A 20,563-nucleotide genomic window follows, 5' to 3' on the forward strand; every position below is an offset into this window, starting at 1 on the left:
ATCAAAATCACAATAAGGTACTACTTCCTGGCCATTAGGAGAGCCATAGTAAAAAAGAAAACCAAAATAAAATGAAAACAACAAGTGTTGGCAAGGACATGAAGAAATTGGAATCTTTATACATTGCTGATGGGATGTAAAATAGTATAACCACTCTGGAAAACAGTCCTGGAGTTTTTCAAATGGTTAAACATAGGGTTGCAATATGATCCAACAATTCAGAGAAATGAAAACACATGTCCACACAAAAACTTGCACACAAATGTTCTTAGCAGCATTATTTATAATAGTCAAAAGGCAGAAACAACCCAGATGTCTAGTAACTATTGTCTAAATAAACAAATGTGGTATTTCCATAAAATGGATTATTATTCAGCCATAAAAAGTAATATAGCAGTGATACACGGTACCATGTGGACAAACATCAAAAATATTATGCTAAGTGAAGGAAGCAAGACACAAAAGGTTACTCATTGTATAATTTCATTCATATGAAATATCCAGAATAAATAAATCCACAGAGACAGAAAGCAGATTGGTGGTTGCCAGGGCCTGGGGGTAGGGGTAGGGGGAGTGACTACTTAAGTCATACAAGGTGTCCTTTTGAAACTAGATAGAGGTCATCATTACTAATATTGTGCATATACGAAATGTCACTGAATTGTATATTTTAAAATGGTTAGTGATTAGTTTTATGCTATATAAATTCTACCTTGATTAAAAAAAAATCCTACAAACTATATGAAGCAAATATAACACAACACAAGCAAATACAATCTCGTTTCTTTTTTCCGAATGAAAATACTCAGGCAAGTTAAGTAACTTGCTGCAATTTTCAAAAGTAGTTAATGCAAGAGCAAAAACAGAAGTCTAGGCAGTCTGATTCTAGAACACACTTCTCAAACAACTACTTACTAATGTTCTTCTTACTATTCCTTTTGAATGTTCTTGATTTGATTCAATGAGAATAAAAAGAGCTGATGTCCTAGAGGGGTGGAATGGGGGTGGGTCCGAGGGAGGGTCAAGAGGGAGGGGATATACACACACATAGGCCTGATTCACATTGTACAGAAGAAAGTAAAACAACATTGTAAAGCAATCATACTCCGATTAAAAACAAATTTTAAAAAAAGGTAAGAGCCACTCTAAAGAGGGATATGTGGAGAAGGAAAGGGATGATCTAACACATACTTACAGTGAATGTATTCGTGTGTATGATTAAAGAACAGCACCATTTGGCTGTGCAATATTGTGATATCAAAACAAGGATGCCAGTTTGTGAGAGCTCCTGAAAACCAATCAATGAATTTAATGTTGGTGCTTTCTTCCTGTCTAATAAAATGACTAGGGCATCATTGAGTGAATGAATTTGAAGTCATCTTGCTCACAGGCAACCAATAAGAGTTATGATGTACACAGTGTGAACTACATAACCTCTACCTGGTGCACATATTTATAGCCATATTTCTATGACATATAAATTGTTTAAACATAAACATTTTAACATCTAGATCACTTAACTGACTAGGGACCACGCTAATTAATGTCCAAAGCAAGTTCAGATCATGTTACAGCATTAAGATTTCAGACAGATAGCAATAGGGTAAAATATGATTAAAGACATAGATAATTACGTTCTTTGTCAGCTGATAAATTATTTTAATCTTTGTGTCCAACTGAAGTGGAAAGTCTGACTGTGCTGCCATTCCTTATACTTGTCTAGCTATCCTCCAGGTCTCTTCATGACCTAGACAAGGTTAAAAAACAAAAGGCAGCTCAAGTAATAGCAGAAATTACAAACTACCCAAAGAGAGCCTCTGGCATCACTAAATAATAAGAGTAATTTTAAAATAGTATAAATAAATAAAAACAAATGGCACATATTAGTTCAGTTTCCTTAGACTTAGTTTGTAACTTCAAAATCTTTTGGAATTATAAATTTAAGAGGATGTTTTACTTATGTTTTAATTTTGATCTTTTGTTCCTCATGGATTTTTTTGCATCAGTTTTTTAAAATTTATTTTTTGGCCACTCCCTGTAGCATGTGGGATCTTGGTTCCCCAACCAGGAATTGAACCCATGCCCCCTGCAATGGAAGCTTGGAGTCTTAACTACTGGATAGCCAGGGAAGTCCTGAATGTTTTATTTTTAACTTGATTTTTACTATATACATGCAATTTAAAAATCCATTTTTTTTTTATTACTTTAAAATTTTTCATCTCGAAAGCAGTAAGTCTCATCTTCTCATCTTTAGGAAACAGACTAGTGTTTTGCCTGTTTGTCAGAGCATCATTATAAATCAATGTTGGAAAGGCACCTTAGTTTTCATATACTAGATTTAAGGAGATTTTTGTTCCAAGTAAAAATGGTTTTTACCCTTTGGGAGGAGTGTTAAAATACTATGTTTTTAAAAAAATATTGGGATCAGTAACTGAAAGTTCTCTGTCTTGCTTTAGCAATTGTCTGTATGTCTCAAACTCACCACACACTCATTTCTACCCTGTGGCTTCTGATTTTCAAAAATTTTAAACAGTCTCCTACAAAATCGTCTAAGTTTTAAAGACAGCCCTAGATGCTAGTTGTCTTCAGGAAGTTTTCTCCAACCAAGTTGCTGCCACAAAGAAAGCATTGGCCAGCTCTACTTTTAATTTAGCAAGTGATTCATTACTTCTAATGTGCTATAGAGATTATGTTCAGCTGAAGCTTTGCTTAAAATTTTGTACTGAGACGGGCCTTGCCTACTTTCTTTATGAAATGTCATTTAAACAAATGTCAGCTCTTCCAAGGAGCCTTCACCTACTATCGAAGCTCATGGTTTCCCTTCCTCCCTTGTTCCTTCCAACCTTACACCCATAAACATTGATCAAGCACCACCTATGTGTCACATACACTGTGCCAACTATCCCTATCTTTCATGGATATTTCATGTAATATTATATGGCTGCCAACTGTCTTGCCAGTAATGATCTCATATAACCTATATGGCTATGAGCATTTTGGTTCAAGAACTCTGATTCATGGTTGCTAAAGAAATCAGCTCAGTGAAGGGGAAGGAATACAGATGGGAAAACAGAGTTAGGACAATTAGCATCAGTTTCAAGGGAGCAGTGGATGAAGCCAAAAAGAGAACAGAGAATATTGGATCTCTGCTGAAGCTAGAAAAACTAGACTAAAATTTTCAGTAGTTTATAATACTTAAGATCACCTGAAATGATCCCCTCTTGGGAAATGTTAAAGAAAAACACCCACAACAACATAAAAATGAGTTACAATGATATGTTTCCTGAAATATTTAGGAGAACATGTACCGATGTCTGCAACTAACTTCAAAATCTACCAAGAAAACATGACAAATTATTGGATGGATGTAAGAGCAGATATGTGCTATAGCAAATATAGCACAAAACTAACTGTTGATTCTAGGAGGTGGGTTTAGGGACGTTGTTGTTTAGTGGCTAAGTCATGTCCAACTCTTTGGGACTCCATCAACTGCATGAACCCATGTCTCCTGCACTGGCAGGCAGATTCTTTACTGCTGAGTCACCAGGGAAGATATTTACTGTAAAATATTTTCATCTTTTCGAAAACTTTTATAATCAATGTTGGGAGAGAAAGATAGTTATAATGTAAAAAGGCAATATAAAGAGATGTTCTCTTATTTTACCCATTGGTCAATCTATAGGCAGGCAAGTTTTTCTGTGAATAAAGTCTGTTTATATGAGTGTGTGTGTGTGTGTGTGTTGTGAATCTGAAAAAAGATCCATTTGCTAGTAAAAACCCACTAATGTTGACTAAGTTTCCTAGGACACAGTGAAATATTCAGTTCAGTTCCGTTGCTCAGTCGTGTCTGACTCTTTGTGACCCCATTGGACTGCAGCACGACAGGCTTCCCTGTCCTTCACCAACTCCTGGAGCTTGCTCAAACTCATGTCCATCGAGTCGATGATGACATCCAACCATCTCATCCTCTGTCATCCCCTTCTCCTCCTGCCTTCAATCTTTCCCAGCATCAGGGTCTTTTCTTGTGAGTCAGTTCTTTGCATCAGGTGGCCAAAGTATTGGAAATTCAGCTTCAGCATCAGTCCTTCCAATGAATATTTAGGACTGATTTCCTTTAGGATTGAGTGATTTGATCTCCTTGCTGTCCAAGGGACTATCAAGAGTCTTCTCCAAAACATACTTTTGAATCAGTTCTAATGAGATGGATGAAACTGGAGCCTATTATACAGAGTGAACTAAGCCAGAAAGAAAAACACCAATACAGTGTACAAATGCATATATATGGAATTTAGAAAGATGGTAATGATAACCCTGTATGCGAGACAGCAGGAGAGACACAGATGTATTGAACAGTCTCTTGGGCTCTGTGGGAGAGGGCGAGGGCGGGATGATATGGGAGAATGGCATTGAAACATGTAAATTATCATATGTGAAACGAATCGCCAGTCCAGGTTCAATGCATGATACAGGATGCTCAGGATGGTGCACTGGGATGACCCAGAGGGATGGGATGGGATGGGGAGGGAAGTGGGAGGGGGGTTCAGAATGGGGAACACATGTGCACCCATGGCAGATTGAAGTCAAAGTATGGCAAAACCAACACAATGTTGTAAAGTAAAAAACAACAACAACAACAACAAAACCCCTCAGTTCAAAGGCATCAGTTCTTTGGTGCTCAGCTCTATGGTCCAACTCTCACATCCACACATGACTACTTGAAAAACCACAGCTTTGACTAGATGGACCTTTGTTGGCAAAGTTATGTCTCTGCTTTCTAATATGCCATCTAGGTTTGTCATAGTTTTTCTTCCAAGGAGCAAGCGTTTTCTAATTTCATGGCTGCAGTCACCATCTGCAGTGATTTTGGAGCCCAAGAAAATAAAGTCTGTAACTGTTTCCATTGTTTCCCCATCTATTTGCCATGAAGTGATAGGACTGAATGCCATGGTGTTAGTTTTTTGAATGGTGAGTTTTAAGCCAGCTTTTTCACTCTCCTCTTTCACTTTCATCAAGAGGCTCTTTAGTTCCTCTTCACTTTCTGCCATAAGGGTGGTGTCATCTGCATATCTGAGGTTATTGATATTTCTCCCTGCAATCTTGATTCCAGCTTGTGCCTCATCCCGCCTGGCTTTCGCAGGATGTACTCTGCATATAAGTTAAATAATCAGAGTGACAATATACAGCCTTGATGTACTCCTTTCCTAATCTGCCTGAAGAACTATGAACGGAGGTTCAGAAGTGAAATATTAATGTGAGTTTATCTTGCTTATAGCCTGCTTTGTCTACATGCAGTGAAGGAAATTCTGGTCTAACGTGGGGAGGAGGTAGTGTTTTTGACAACAGAAATTCATCTGAAGCTTAAATAAAAATATGTGATGTAAAACTGAGTTATGTAATTTTTTTTAATGGATTTCAGAATGAAGCTGCTAATCAAAAAGGTCCATCTCAAACCTAAAAATCCCTCTGTACTTTTATTTTTACTCAAGTACTAAAGAATGTTTTGGGAATGTATGATGACTCATAATCATTTTGACCATTCCAAAGCCATAATAATGGGAATTATTCCTTCTAATAGGAAGGCAAGGGTTCACTCAAGGGACGCCCATCACTTATGTTCCAGTAGGCATTCCCAAGACAATGGCAAGCAAGGTGGAATATGCTGAAGCGTGTCTGAAACAGTTAAGACATCTGGACGAATGAAACAGTTTGATTTGCAAAGTCGAGAGTGAAGGACATTGCCAGAAACAACTGTATAATAAGTCTGTTCAATCTTTGCAGATTTTATGAATGAAATGACATCTGATACACAGTGAAAGAAGTACCTGACAAAAACTAGGAAATGGCTTTTATTCTTGAATCTGAGCAATGCAATTTGTAAAATGGAGCAATTAACTTTAAAATGCCTTCCACTTTTCTGAATTCTTTTGACTCATTCAGTATTAAGCCTTCAAAGAGTGAAGAGGAAATGCTAGAGCTTAAATTTTTCATGTTTTCCAAATAGGAAAATATTTTTGAAATCTCTAATAGCCAAAGTGATTTAGAATGAACAGATTGGTAAAAACTTTGGACTTATAATTCTTCCCTGTAAACAATAATGGCCCGTGTTTCATAGTGGATATGACTCCTTAGGCACAAATGCAAGGCAACAGGCAGTCTGGAAGGGATTTCATGTTTTTCCTTATGAACCCAGGTGGCATATGAGTCATAGCTTCTGCAAATCACCTACAGGCTAAATAGAGCCCATACAAGTTGAGTATTTAGGCATCTGCCTCTTTTTAAAACATGCCCAATTTTTGTGTGTGTGTGTGTGTGCATCGGACAAAGAACAAATGCAAGCTTAAATGCCTATGGACTCAATATATCTTGCTAAGTTCCCTCATCATGGGACACAGCCATCATAACAGATGGTGTTGTTTAATGCTCTCAAATCATAGAGATGTAAGTGTATGTTTAATAAGAGACCAGATGATTTTAACAAAGTCTTCAAATGAAATTATTAGCTTTTTAGCTTCTTTATATTTGGTCCTGGGGATTATGACTAAGAATTTTCCAGGTGTTATCAACAAAGAAATTTATACATAAAATAAAATGTGCTCTCAAGAATAACCAGGAGACAATCCACTTAAGCCTTCACATATCACTGACTGCTCAGTTCTCACACTGCATGCATTTCAAATGATCAATAATCAAGTGGGCATTAGGGTCAACTCTGTGCCCTATGGTAAAATGTAAGAGAAGTAGAATGCACATAGCCTCCACATGGCTTTTCAAGAGCTTGCAGTGTGGTTGGAAATAATTAGCAAGTGACAAAAGATTCAGTACAAAGCAGTATTAATGACAGTCGCATAGGTTATGTACTTGGATTACTGTGATGTTGAATGGTTTGTCTTGGAGACTGCACCCAAGTACTGCATTCCGGACTCTTTTGCTCACTATGAGAGCTACCCCATTTCTTCTAAGGGATTCTTGCCCGCAGTGGTAGATGATGATCATCTGAACTAAGTTCTCTGATTCTTGCCCATTTTAGTTCATTGATTCCTAAAATGTTGATGTTCATTCTTGTCAATTCCTAAAATTGTCAATGTTTGACCACATCCAATTTACCTTGATTCATAGAACTAACATTCCAGGTTCCTATGCAGTATTGCTCTTTACAGCATTGGACTTTTACCACCAGACACGTCCACAGCTGGGCATCATTTCTGCTTTGGCTCAACTTCTTCATTCTTTCTACAACTATTTATCCACTCTTCCCCAGTAGCATATTGGACACCTACCAACCTGGGGGGCTCATATTCCAGTTTCATATATTTTTGCCTTTTCATACTGTTTATGAAATTAGAAGATGCTTGTTCCTTGGAAGAAAAGATATGACAAATTTAGACAGCATATTAAAAAGCAGAGATATCACTTTGCTGACAAAGGCCCATATAGTCAAAGCTATGGTTTCTCTAGTAGTCATGTACAGATGTGAGAGTTGGACCATAAAGAAGGCTGAGTGCCAAAGGATTGATGCTTTTGAACTGTGGTGTTGGAGAAGAAGGGACTCTTCAGGGTCTTGAGGGTCCCTTGGACTGCAAGCAGATCAAACCAGTCAATCCTAAAAGAAATGAGTCCTGAATATTCATTGGAAGGACTGATGCTGCAGTTGAAGCCCCAATACTTTGGCCATCTGATGTGAAGAGCCAACTCACTGGAAAAGACCTTGATGCTGGGAAAGATTAAATGCAGGAGGAGAAGGGAACAACAGAGGATGAGATGGTTGGATGGTGTCACAGACTCAATGGACACGAATTTGAGCAAACTTTGGGAGATAGTGAAGGACAGGGAAACCTGTTGTGCTATAGTGGACCTATAGTCCATGGGGTTGCAAAGAGTTGGACATGATTGAGTGACTGAACAAGAACAACATAGGCTATAGAAGTTTATTATTAATGAAACACAGAAAGCATGTAGAATTGATAAAACTGTATTAAATTCTCCTAACAGTTATCAGGACATTGTTGGCCTTTTTAAGTTAGATCCTTATAATATGGGAAGAGTGTGAAAGTTCATGGAAGAAAGAGATTCAACTGGGCCAATTAAATTCAACATACTTATTAAAAATCCTACACAGGAATTTCATTGACATGTGTCCCTTTTGAGGAATATCTCTAGTCTTTATGGATGGCCAACAGGTACATGACTAGTGATGCTCAACATCACTTATCATCAGGAAAATGCAAATTAAAACCACAATGAGATATCATCTCACATATGTGAGAATGGTTACCATATAAAAGACAAGAAATAACAAGTGTTTGTGAGGATGTGAAGAAAGGGGAATAATTGCATATTATTGCTGGGAATGTAAATTGGTGCAGCCAAAATGGAAAATGGTATGAAGGTTCTTCAAATAATTAAAAATACAGCCACCATAAAATCCAGCAATTCCACTTCTGGGTATTAATCCAAAGGAAACAAAACCAGTAACTGGACAAGATTTATGCACCCACATGTTCACTGAACCATTAGTTACAATAGTCAAGACATGGAAACAAGCTAAGTGTCCATCAATGAATGAATATATAAAGAATATACACCCACAATGGAATATGTAAAAAATGGGACATTATTGAGCCACAAAATAGAAGGAAATCTTGTTATTTGTGGCAATTTGAATGAACCTTGGACCTGGAGGGCATTATGTTAAGTGATATATAAGTCAGACAGAGAAAGACAAAATTTTAGTTTTATGTGGAATTTTTAAAAAGCAACAAAAAAAAATGAGCTTATAGAGTCAGAATACAGACTGGTGGTTATCAGAAGTAGGGGATAAGGGATGGGTGAAATAGATGAAGGTGGTCAAAAGGTATAAACTTCCAGTTACAAAATAAAAAAGTCCTGGGGATGTTAAGTACAGCACAGTGACCATGGTTAATAACACTATACTGAATGTTTGAAAGTTGCTAAGAGTGCAGATCTTAAAAATTCTCATCACAAGAAAAGAAAGTTTAAGTATGTGTAGTAATGAATGTTAACCAGATTTATTGTGATGATCATTTTGCAAAATATACAAATACTAAATCATGTTGCATACCTGAAACTAATATACTATTAAGTCAATTATATCTCAAAAACTGTCAAAAAACCTCAATTAAAAAAAGTAATTCAACTCCCTTCTCACACTTTCTCCTTTTTCATTCTATGTGTATATTGATTTATGTATGAATTAACCATCCTGAGAATACAAAGTTATATATTCACTACATCTATTTATGTCTTGACCTAAAGTTTATTAAAGAATCATATTAAAAGTATTCTATTTTATCTAGAAACAAATGTACTTGTGTCTCAAATGTTTTATATTGCCTTTTATCATAGGTTGCACTGATGTTTTAAATAATTTTTTCTCTCCAGATGTGTATATCTATATACATATATGCACATCTTTATTTCTATATTGGTAATTTTATTTTCAACCTTTCTCCTGAAACACATTTCTCTTAAAAAATATATGAATAGCATCTTTAGTTTGTCTTCTATACCATATTTTAATATTAATAGCTCACATCTTGTTCTCCAGGATTCAGTTAAATACCTTCTTTATCCATTTTAGGATTTAGAGAACAACAAGAATTTAGGTTGATATTAAGAACTCCCCAAACCAACACTCTGAATGAAAGCATGTGAACAGAAGAAACAATTTGTTTCCATTTTCTTACATCCCTAATTGTTTCCTTCTTTGCTGTACTCTGACCCTACTGATCTTTTCTTCTCAGAACTCTGTTGTCTGGGGAATGTTTACTACTAGTTTATAATACTATTGCTAGTGATTAGCATTCCTTCTTCCTCTTATTTTTCTCGCTTGTACTTTCATGGGTAAAACATGTGATGCTGGGCTTTCACGCTCCTTGTCTTTCCTTTCTGCTAGAGGGAAGGATTTTGTTGCAATTATTCAGTGCTCCATCCCTTGTGTTGAGAAGCTTGCCTGACACACAGAAGGGGCTTAGCAAGTACTTAATGAATGAAGGTCTAAATGAAGAAATGCCAATTTTTATGTCTTTATGTAAATTTTGCAATTCTAAAGAGAAGAATGAATTTACCTTAATTGGATATTTTTAGATGTCACGTGACTCATATCTTAAATAAAATGTATATCCCCCTCCCCTGAGAAGCTGCTGCTACTGCTAAGTCACTTTAGTCGTGTCTGACTCTGTGCGACCCCGTAGACGGCAGCCCACCAGGCTCCGCCGTCCCTGGGATTCTCCAGGCAAGAACACTGGGGTGGGTTGCCATTTCCTTCTCCAATGCATGAAAGTGAAAAGTGAAAGTGAAGTTGCTCAGTCGTGTCCGACTCTTAGCGACCCCATGGACTGCAGCCCACCAGGCTCCTCCATCCATGGGATTTTCCAGGCAAGAATACTGGAGTGGGGTGCCATTGCCTTCTCCGCCCTGAGACGCTACATACACAAAAATCTTAAAAATTCTAGAAAACAGAGAGTAATGTATTTCTTACTTTCTCTACCAAGGTGAGCCTTTATCAATACTTTGAGAAAATCAGGTAGGATCCTTTCTTTGTATTTTTTTAAACTCTTCTTTTCAATTTAGTTCTAGTCCTTTATGAAATATGTAAAGGAGAGAAATAAAGATCAGGAAGATCACTTTTATACTTAAGTGTTTTATGGGTTTTGAGGTGATGTAATTCCATCCATTATCCCTTCTCCTTTCAACTTAATCTAATTTCATAAACACCAGTTTTCTATTGAGCTTAGCATAAAGGAGATGAAAAAGAGCATACTGGTGAGTCAGACGTGTTCCCCGCAGATGAGGACTATGCTATTGAACAGACACACACACTGACTACGTTTTTACACACACACATGGCGGTACAAAGAGTATTTCCTTTTTCAAGCTAAAAAAGCATTTAAATTCTACAGAAAAGGCAATTCTTTATAACGTTGGAACATAGAAATATATTTCATTTTCCAAGTTACTTACACCTTTTTGGCACTGAAATTTAAAAAGTGTTTCAAAATGTTGGATTTAGTTTTACTTTCTAAAATTTAGAAGGGTGTCAAATTACATGTCACAAAATAATCTACCTTTAACTTTAATCTAATAAAAGTAGAACATCACAACAAAAAGAACTTAACATTTTTAACTCTTTAAATATTTAAAACCACTTCCCCAAATATTGATTTGGTTGTGAGGAAGATACTGAGATATAAAAATAATAAATAAAAACTCAGAGGATGAGACCAAATCTTTGTAAGAAATTACTTTTTAGTCATAAAACATTTCACTATATTCAGGGAAGCCCCATATTAATAGAAGCAAAGAAAATAAACATCCTAGTATTTCATTTAAGAAGTTGTAAGAAAAACAAAGATGAAAACCTCAAGGAGTAAAAAGAAAAGAATATGAAAATAAACCGATAAATTAATCTGAACACACAAAAACCAAGTATAACAATGGCCTAAAATAATCAACAACAGAACATATTCATTTTTTATGAGAGATCAAGAGAAAACAAAAATTACCATGTAATTCTTGTCAGTTCATAAAGTGGAATGTGTACAACTTCACATGCATTTTGTTAATAATACTACCAAGTATAAACTTTTTTCATTTTCATCTACTTTCTTGAAAATATTTTTAAGCACGTTAAATTTCTTTTATTTATTTATTATTTGTCCAATCACTGTTCATTTTTTTCCAGTTTTACTGAGATGTAATCATTATATAGCACTGTATAAGATGTCTGGCCTAATAACTTGACTTTCATACATTGTGAAATGATTACTACAATAAGTTTAGTTAACATCCATTATCTTATAAAGATTAAAAAAGCTTTTTTTCCTTGTGATGAGAACTCTTAGAATCTGCTTTATTATGAACTTTAAAATACACTGTATATAGCAGTGCAGGTAATTTCTTGAAAATACATCATCAATTCAAAGTACTGAACATTTGCTGAATAATTCTAGAGTATATGAAAAATTGATAAAACATGGGCAATTGAAACAATTTAGATTGACTGCTCATAATCCAAAATTATGGGCACTGTTTTCATTTGCATATAATTTCCTGAAGAATTTATTGGTAAGAATAAGTTTATTGGAATTTATTGGTAAGAATTTATTGGTCTGAATGATAAATCAAGACACCTGGATTCCAGTCTTGGCCACTATCCATAACTACATGGTCTTTGTTACAAATGAAAGATTCTCTCTAGAAGGACATGGGTAGTGCTTGTATCTGAAATCCTGTGCAAAGAACAGAATTTTCTTTCATGTACAAAGAAAAATATGCCTGTTGTTATACTTGAACAGGGACATAACATTATATTGATAGGGACTTGTAATGTACAATTAGGTAGTGTCTAATTCATCGCTTTCTCTGTTTTGTTAGACTGCTCCATTTTCTGCCACTTCTCTATGAAACAAACCTAGCTTTTAATAACAAGCCATTCTCAAAGTGTTATTCCTTGACTTGGTGACAGAACTTTGTTTACAACTCTTCAACAAATTCAGTGTAAATAAGATTAGAGCAAGTTAATTGAAGTTGAATGAGAGTTGTTGTCTTATGTTTCTGCTGATAAGGGTAATAGTGAACCAAGTCATCTAAGTCAGTACTTTTTAAAACTTCTGTGTGCCTACAGGGATTTTGTGAAATACAGACTGTGCTCCCATGAGGAACTGAACTTATTCCTCAGTCCTAGCAAGTTTCCAGGTGGTGTGGATAGTGCTGGTCACTTTGAGAAGTGAATGTCTACTATAAAAAAGGAAAGCCATCTGGGGGAAAGGTTTTCATTCTGCAACTAATTATATATAGACTCATCCACAAGTTGGAATCAAGACTGCCAGGAGAAATATCAATAATCTCAGCTATGCAGATGACATGACCTTTACAGCAGAAAGTGAAGAGGAACTAAAGAGCCTCTTGATGAAGGTGAAAGAGGAGAGTGAAAAAGCTGGCTTAAAACTCAACATTCAAAAAACTAACACCATGGCATCCCGTCCCATCACTTCATGGCAAATAGATGGGGAACCAATGAAAACAGTGACAGGCTTTATTTTCTTGGGTTCTAAAATCACTGCAGATGTAGCCATGAAATTAAAAGACACTTGCTCCTTGGAAGAAAAACTATGACAAACCTAGACAGCATATTAAAAAGCAGAGACATTACTTTGCCAACAAAGGTCGGTATAGTCAAAGCTATACAGAAAACTACTGGTTTTTTCAGTAGTCATGTATGGGTGTGACAGTTGGACCATAAAGAAGGCCAAGCACTAAAGAACTGATGCTTTTGAACTGTGGTGTTGGAGAAGACTCTTGAGAGTCCCTTGGACTGCAAGGGACCAGTCAATCCCAAAGAAAACTGATCCTGAATATTAATCGAAAGGACTGATGCTGAAGCTGAAGCTCCAGTACTTTGGCCACCTGATACAAGGAGCCGACTCACAAGAAAAAACCCTGATGCTGGGAAAGATTGAAGCGGGGAGGAGGAGGAGATGGCAGAGGATGAGATGGTTGGATGGCATCACCAACTCAATGGACATGAGTTTGAGTAAGTTCTGGGAGATGGTGAAGGACAGGGAAGCCTGGCATGCTGCAGTTCATGGGTTTGCAAAGTTGGACACGACTGAGCGACTGAACAACAACAACATCACTAGAGGTAAGGAAACTATACCTTTCCTAGGTGAGCTTTATGGAGACAAGCAAACAGTCAATAGCTAAACAGTTTCTATAAATTAAGTCCTAGGCCAGTGCTGAGAGCAGCACATGCTTCTTCCATATCTATATTATGACAATCGTGCATTCCTAAGAAGGTGTCAAGTTTTCCTAATTATTTCCTATCTGAAAAGGACTGTGGGTCTTTAACATGTTTCAAGAAAGTTGTTTTTTTTTTTTTAAATCAAACATGGTTGAAATCAAATTTGGATTCCTTTACACTTAAATTTGATTTGTTAGACAATTGCATTATGTGGAATAGCCTCTTCTCAATGAGTGAGTTAGGTAAGTAAGAGGCTTAAAAATCTTTCTATGGTTCTACCTGCTCCTGCCACATAATATTAGAAGATTAAAAACACTTCACTTAAATATGCAATAATTTAGCACAATATATGGTTCTTCTGGAATAAAAAGTTAGAAATTATTTTTTCTTTGAATTTCCTTGATATTTCAGAGTAATCACACTCCAATTAAAGTAGTGAGTCATTTCTTAATGAATGATTAAAAAGCACTAGATTGCTTCCTTTAAAGTTTGATTAATTTGTGAGATCAATGAGTAAGTTTGCTAGGTAACATTACTCTCCAAAATGAGTTATACTTTTTCATTTATTCAGTTCATTTTATGTTTTCACTAGAAAGTAGTAATAGTGAGGTTTTCCTTATCAACGTTGTTTTTCCTAAGCCAAATCAGTCTTGGTTTTATACTCACTTTTCCCAGAATTTCACTGTTTCCTTTGGACATAGGATCTGAATCTTATGGTCTGTAACAGGTCCAAGAATGCCACAAGTGTCATGGAAGCCCACAGTCTGGGAAACAGAGAAGTCATTTTCCTTCTGCTTGACATAAATATGTGAGATGGTAGTACCACTTACTTTCCTATATTGAGTGGACAGCATTTTATCTCTTACCAATAAGAGCATATAGCAAAAAACATTGTTAGAAGTTGGCATATCCCATAATTGAAAACTCATTTTTTATAGATAACTGGTTATAACATACTTCCCAGCAAATGATGTCAAAGTTCAAAAGATTATACATTTCTTAAGTATTTTTCAAGGAATTTAAACACATTTATATTAAAAGCATATGCTAAAGTGTCAAAAAAGTGAGCAAATACATTTCAATAAAACCAGGCTTCATGAGCTGAAGATACCAATTACACCTATTATTAATATTAACAAGAATAGCTAACATTTATTGATCACTTACAAAGAATTTTATCCACGTTAACTGTCTTATTTCTTAGAAAAACCCCATGAGCAAGTATCATTATCATCTCATTTCATATATGAAGAAACTGAGGAAATAAGAAGTTAATCAACAAAGTTCACACAGTGAGTGAAAGAAAGAGCTTCTTTGAACAAATCAAGATGAATTTACATCACAAGTTTGTACTTTCTAAATAGCCAGGACATGGAAGCAACCTAAATGTCCACTGATGAGAAAAGAATAAAGAAGATATAGTACATGTTATAGAATGGACTATTTACTCAGCTACAAAAAAGCATGCAATAATGTCATTTTCAGGGAAATGGATGGACCTAGAGATTGTCACACTGAGTGAAGTCAGACAGGGAAAGATAAATATCATATGGTATTGCTTATATGTGAAATCTAAAACAATGGTACAAATGAACCTATTTACAGAAGAGAAACAGAATCACAGATGTAGGGAACAAATTTATGGTTACCAAGAAGGAAAGTGGGGGAGGAATAAACTGGGAGATTGGGATTGACATATACCAATTCAATGGACATGAATTTGAGCAAACTCTGGGAGACAGTGAAGGGACAGGGGAGCCTGGCATGCTGTAGTCCATGGGGTTGCAAAGAGCTGGACATGACTTACTGCCTGAACAACAACAACTACACCCTACTATACATGAAATAGATAACTAACAGGACCTACTGTATAGCATAGAGAACTCTATTACAGAAAACACTCTGTAATAACTTACATGGGAACAGAATCTAAAAGAGAGTGTGTGTATATGTAATACACACACACACACACACACACACACACACATATATATATATATGACTGATTTACTCTGCCATATAGCGGAAATTAATTCAACATTGTAAATAAACTATATGCCAATAAAAATTAATAGAAAATTGTGTCTTTTACTACCTTAGAATATGGGAAGAATGTAAAACTATTTTATTAGGGTCTTTTTATATTTTGCTGCACAATAAATATCTGTGTTTTGCTTCTTATAAATTATATCATCTCATATGACAATTTTTCCAGTATTTAAAGAGGTGAAGTCAACAACACCTATATACAGGCAGGATTTTAGGTCTGTCTTACACTCAACCCCTAGTCATGCACTGCACTTATAATAGGAAGTATCTGTAGATGGAAAAATGTAGCCGTTGGTCTTATCTTTGTTCTGCAATGATACTTGAATCATCACCAGTAATAAAGACTCCTGGGACAGGGAAGTAAATATGCAAAATCAGAATGGTATTCAGCGTCTTCCTCCATTCATGTATTGGCTTTGCTAAAAACAGCCCAGATTTTGCTTGAATTGTAAACTAAGCAAATATGACTAGAGGATACATAGGGAACAGATGTTGATTTTTAAAAGACTACTTATCCATCATCACTTTTTTATATAATCAGCTGAAACTAGCATTCAATCCCTTTTCTTAAAATGGTTTAAAGTTTACCCATAATGATCAAGTCTCAAAGACTCCATGGTGAAAATGGAACCATTTATTTTGAAAACTCTATACTGTAATGATGGTCTGGTGAAATTTATTTTTTATGATCAAATTATTTTCAATTTTATAGGATCAAGAATATTTAGAATAGTATTCCTGAACATGTTGTGTAAATATCATGGCACATTTATACCATAGTTTAATGAGTCAAAGTTTATTATTCTTGATAATAAATAATAGATACATGTAGTTCCACTATACCTAAACACGGTGTATTGAGATGCCCTTGCAGAAACAAATTCAAATAGGTATAATAAGTATTTCTGAAAGGATGAATAGCTTCTTTCTAAGTTGGAAAAATACAGCATAGAATTTAAAAACTAAGACCAAAAAGCTTGCACCTGCTCGTTACTAGATGCAGACATCAGTCGGGTTGTTTAACCTCCCTGCACCTCAGTTTCCCTTTGAAAAATGGAGATAAACTGCTATGAGGATAAAGTAGCATAATATATATAGATCACTTAACAATATCTAGCAGTCAGTAAATTGCAACAGTTTTTTCTAATTTTTTGAATCATTAAAATCATATAAAACTGACTGCAACACCAGGATGTTTGGAAACTATTGAAAAGTAATGCATATTTTATACGGGTTTGAACTTAGCAGAACAGACAACTGAGCCAACTAGGATGATTTTGAGAATAACTTTGAATGATGGAAACATTGACCATAACTCCTCCTCCTCCCTTTCAAAGCATTTGTGATTCCTTAGCTCAGTCAGAGCTAATTTTATTATTAGGCAGTATGAAAAATTTCTGAATTTAGACAATGCCTCCCTTGCCATGGATGGATATATCTATTACAATTAGGCAAACTTATGCATAAAAGTCTTAACAAAAGGATATTTTAATATGAGGGTGAAGACTGGGTTAAATACAGTGGTTATCTCATATATTTACAATAATGAGATCTGCTTCTCAATACCTATGAATCCATGTGGTTATTTTTCATTTATTTATTTTTCCCATGTAGTTCAACCTTACATCTACTTTTATTCCTTCTTTTTGATTATGGGCTCATGAAATTCATACTAGCAAAAACATTAAAGTCACTGTAAATAATCCTTAAATATATCTAAATAAAATATATTTGTTATATATTGTTTTATATATTTTAGTGATTTTTGAGGCATGGCATAGATTCTAACAGCCTACAAAATACTTATTCTCCTTATGGCTCTGAAATAAAAAGATTCTCTACTTTTACTCACGTATATAACTACTTGGCTAAAAGACTACATTTCTAATATCTCTGGCAGTCAGGACTAAGTCTTTGCCATTGAGAAATAAAAGTAAATGCTGGCTGCACTTTCAGAAAGTCTCTTTAAAAGACAGGTGGTACATCATCCCCATTTTCATCTTATTTTTGAAATACAGATGTGATGGGTGGAGTTGCAGCAGAAATCCTTGATCATAATAAAGAAGACAGAACAGAACACTGGAGGGAGTTGTTGTTCAGTTGCTAAATCGTGTCCAACTCTTTGCAACCTTGTGGACTGCATCATGCCAGGCCTCCCTGTCCTTCCGTATCTCCCGGAGTTTGCTCACACTCATGTCCACCGAGTCAGTGATGGCATCAAGTCATCTCATCAGCTGTCACTCACACTGGAGAAGACTTGAGACAGCAAGGAAATCAAAGTAGTCAGTCCTAAAGGAAATAAACCCTGAATATTCATTGGAAGGCCTGATGTTGATGCTGAATTTCCAATACTTTGGCCATCTGATGCACAGAGCCAACTCACTGAAAGAAGACCCTGATGTTGGGAGAGACTGAGGGCAGGAGGGAGTTTGAGGACTCTATAAGACATGCAGCCTTGTCAATCCTGGCCTGGCTCCTAAACTTCTTCTACATGTAAGAGCAACAAGTCACTATCACTGAAGCTTAGTATCCTGTCTCCTGCAGCTAGACATATTCTAATCAATATGAGACAGGTCTGGGACCTGAGACCCTTTGCTGCAGTGCCGCAATGCTTACATCTGGACACACCTCTTCTTGAGCAACAAAATACGAAAAAACTGCATGGGACTAAAAATAACGGCTTGCATGTACAGTTAGGGAAAATTCTGAATAAAAGATACAGAGACCAAAAATCCCCACTGCCACTTTTGTAGAGCAGGGAGCAAAAGCAGGGTATTGCACAGGTCCTCTGCATACAATACTGCCTAAAGGATGGGCACACCACTTAAGCCACCCCTTTGGCTTGACCCGTGGACACACCGCTACCCTCACCCAATACAAGGAAAAAGCTTGACCCCCTCTGAGAATGAGCAAGCAAGGGAACCTGTTGTTTGTTCTTGCTCCCCCCTGATACAGCAGGGGCCCCAGTAAAGCCTTGCCTGAATTTCTTCTCTGGCTTCTAGTCAATTTCTATTGATTGAGGAGGCCAAGACCCCTGGTTGGTAACAAATAGACAAGGAGTACTTATGCAAAGAGATGTTCTATCCAAACTGGATACTGTATGCCACATATCCTTAGAATCCACCATTCATAGTAACAAAATAACTGTAAGAACTCAGAGAAGCCTGTAATAAAAGAAAATGCTTGACTTCATTAACTCATTGTTCCCCAAACATATATGGTCATAGCTTTTTAAATTGTTGGAATAACACCTTTCAATACCCTGGGTTAATAAATACCCCTTCCATACAATGCACCTTGGAAATGCTGTTCAGTGCTGTTGTTCCTCTGAATTAGTATGTGTCATAAATTATCCCTATGGTTCAGCCTTTTGCTAACCTGCTGCTTGGGGAGCTCTGTCTCTGTTTCTTCTTAGATCTTGGCCAAACTAGCATGTCTGGAGTATATTTCATTGCGTTGTCCACTGGTGCATTAGACTGAGAATCCTTTCCTTATGTGAAATGGAGGCAATTAGTTTGACTGAGTTTAGATAAAGTCTGTTGGATTTTTCTTGGGTTTATAACAAAAAAAATCTCTAGATATCTACTAGGAGTAATAATTTTTCCTTTATGTCCAGATAAATGTTCAAGTCTCAAACAGCCAATAACTATAGTGGTCCCAAGAATATAATTTTTCTTATAGGCCTTTCAAGAGAAAGCATTTTCTGAAATTTACTTTAAAAATGACACTGACACTGCCATCTATGTCAGAAAGAAAATTTACAAGGAAGCAAGGCAGAGATTTATTACATCAGCAGGAGCCCTATCCCAGAAAATGTCTATTAAATCATAGCTTTTTAAAAAAGTTAGAGGGTTAACTTCAAAATCCCTGAACTTGAGATAAGTGGGTTAAGATACATTTTCTTTTTTAGCAGTTACAATTTTATTAGTGTGCATTTAAAACTCATTCCCATCTAGTCCTTTGTTGATAAACTACTTTCTACCAAACTTTTATCCTACAAAATCAATACAAATTTAAAATTCATTTCCATAAAGGCAATGCTTAAGGGTGTTCCTTCTTTGCAAAAGCTATCATAAAGGAAGATTAACCATAGTAAGCAAGGGCCCATGTGACAGTATATGGTTTACAGTGATATATGTGTCCACTCTTTTTTTAAACATTTATTTTTATTTATTGTATTTAGTTGCAGCATGTGGGATCTAGTTCCCTGACCAGGGATCAAACCTGGGCCCCTTGCATCGGGAAGGTCCAGCCTTAGTCACTGGACCAACAGGGAAATCCCTAAGTGTCCACTCTTGACATGTGTTTAGCAGGCATCTGTAAAGCAGGTCACAAGCTATAATTTGATATGCAGGGCTAAACTTTGAACTGTTTTGTTGCTGCTGTTCTTCAGATTTGCTTAAAGTTTTTTTCTTCAATGTCTCTTTATGCAGAATGGTTTCAGAAACAAAATGATGTTTTATTCACACAGTGAACTCCAACAACTTGAAAAGTACTCTTAGAGTAAAGTATGGGGTCCATGCTCAAACGACTACATGAGCTGGACAACAGGCTGAGTGAAACAAACAAGGTATAAGACCAGAAGGTATGATGGGAACCTTCTGGAAACAAGGATTCAGGTCTCACTGTGCCAGATTTGACTTTTCAAGGAAAGCATGTAGGTAAACATTTTGGTTTTAAAATGTGTGTGCTGTGCCCTGTCATGTGTTTTCTCTTCAATATGGGAAAAGAAACCTGCTTATAATAAATATTTTT

At 36.0% G+C, this 20,563-nt stretch overlaps 1 protein-coding gene across 13 annotated transcripts in view; it reads right to left on the reverse strand.

Annotated features, from left to right (window-relative positions):
• The window catches only part of CHRM3 (cholinergic receptor muscarinic 3), a 557,245-nt gene that overhangs the window by 45,787 nt on the left and 490,895 nt on the right, over positions 1-20,563 (reverse strand). The window contains exon 5 of one of the 13 annotated variants that reach the window (XM_061161392.1): positions 14,426-14,523. The exons of the other annotated variants lie outside the window; for them this stretch is intronic. The gene's annotated coding sequence lies outside the window, so the exon portion shown is untranslated. The remainder of the gene's footprint in view (positions 1-14,425; positions 14,524-20,563) is intronic. 13 annotated transcript variants of the gene reach the window in all.

This window comes from Dama dama, chromosome 15 (genome assembly GCF_033118175.1).
Source record: "Dama dama isolate Ldn47 chromosome 15, ASM3311817v1, whole genome shotgun sequence".
In the NCBI taxonomy this organism is placed as follows: domain Eukaryota; kingdom Metazoa; phylum Chordata; class Mammalia; order Artiodactyla; family Cervidae; genus Dama; species Dama dama.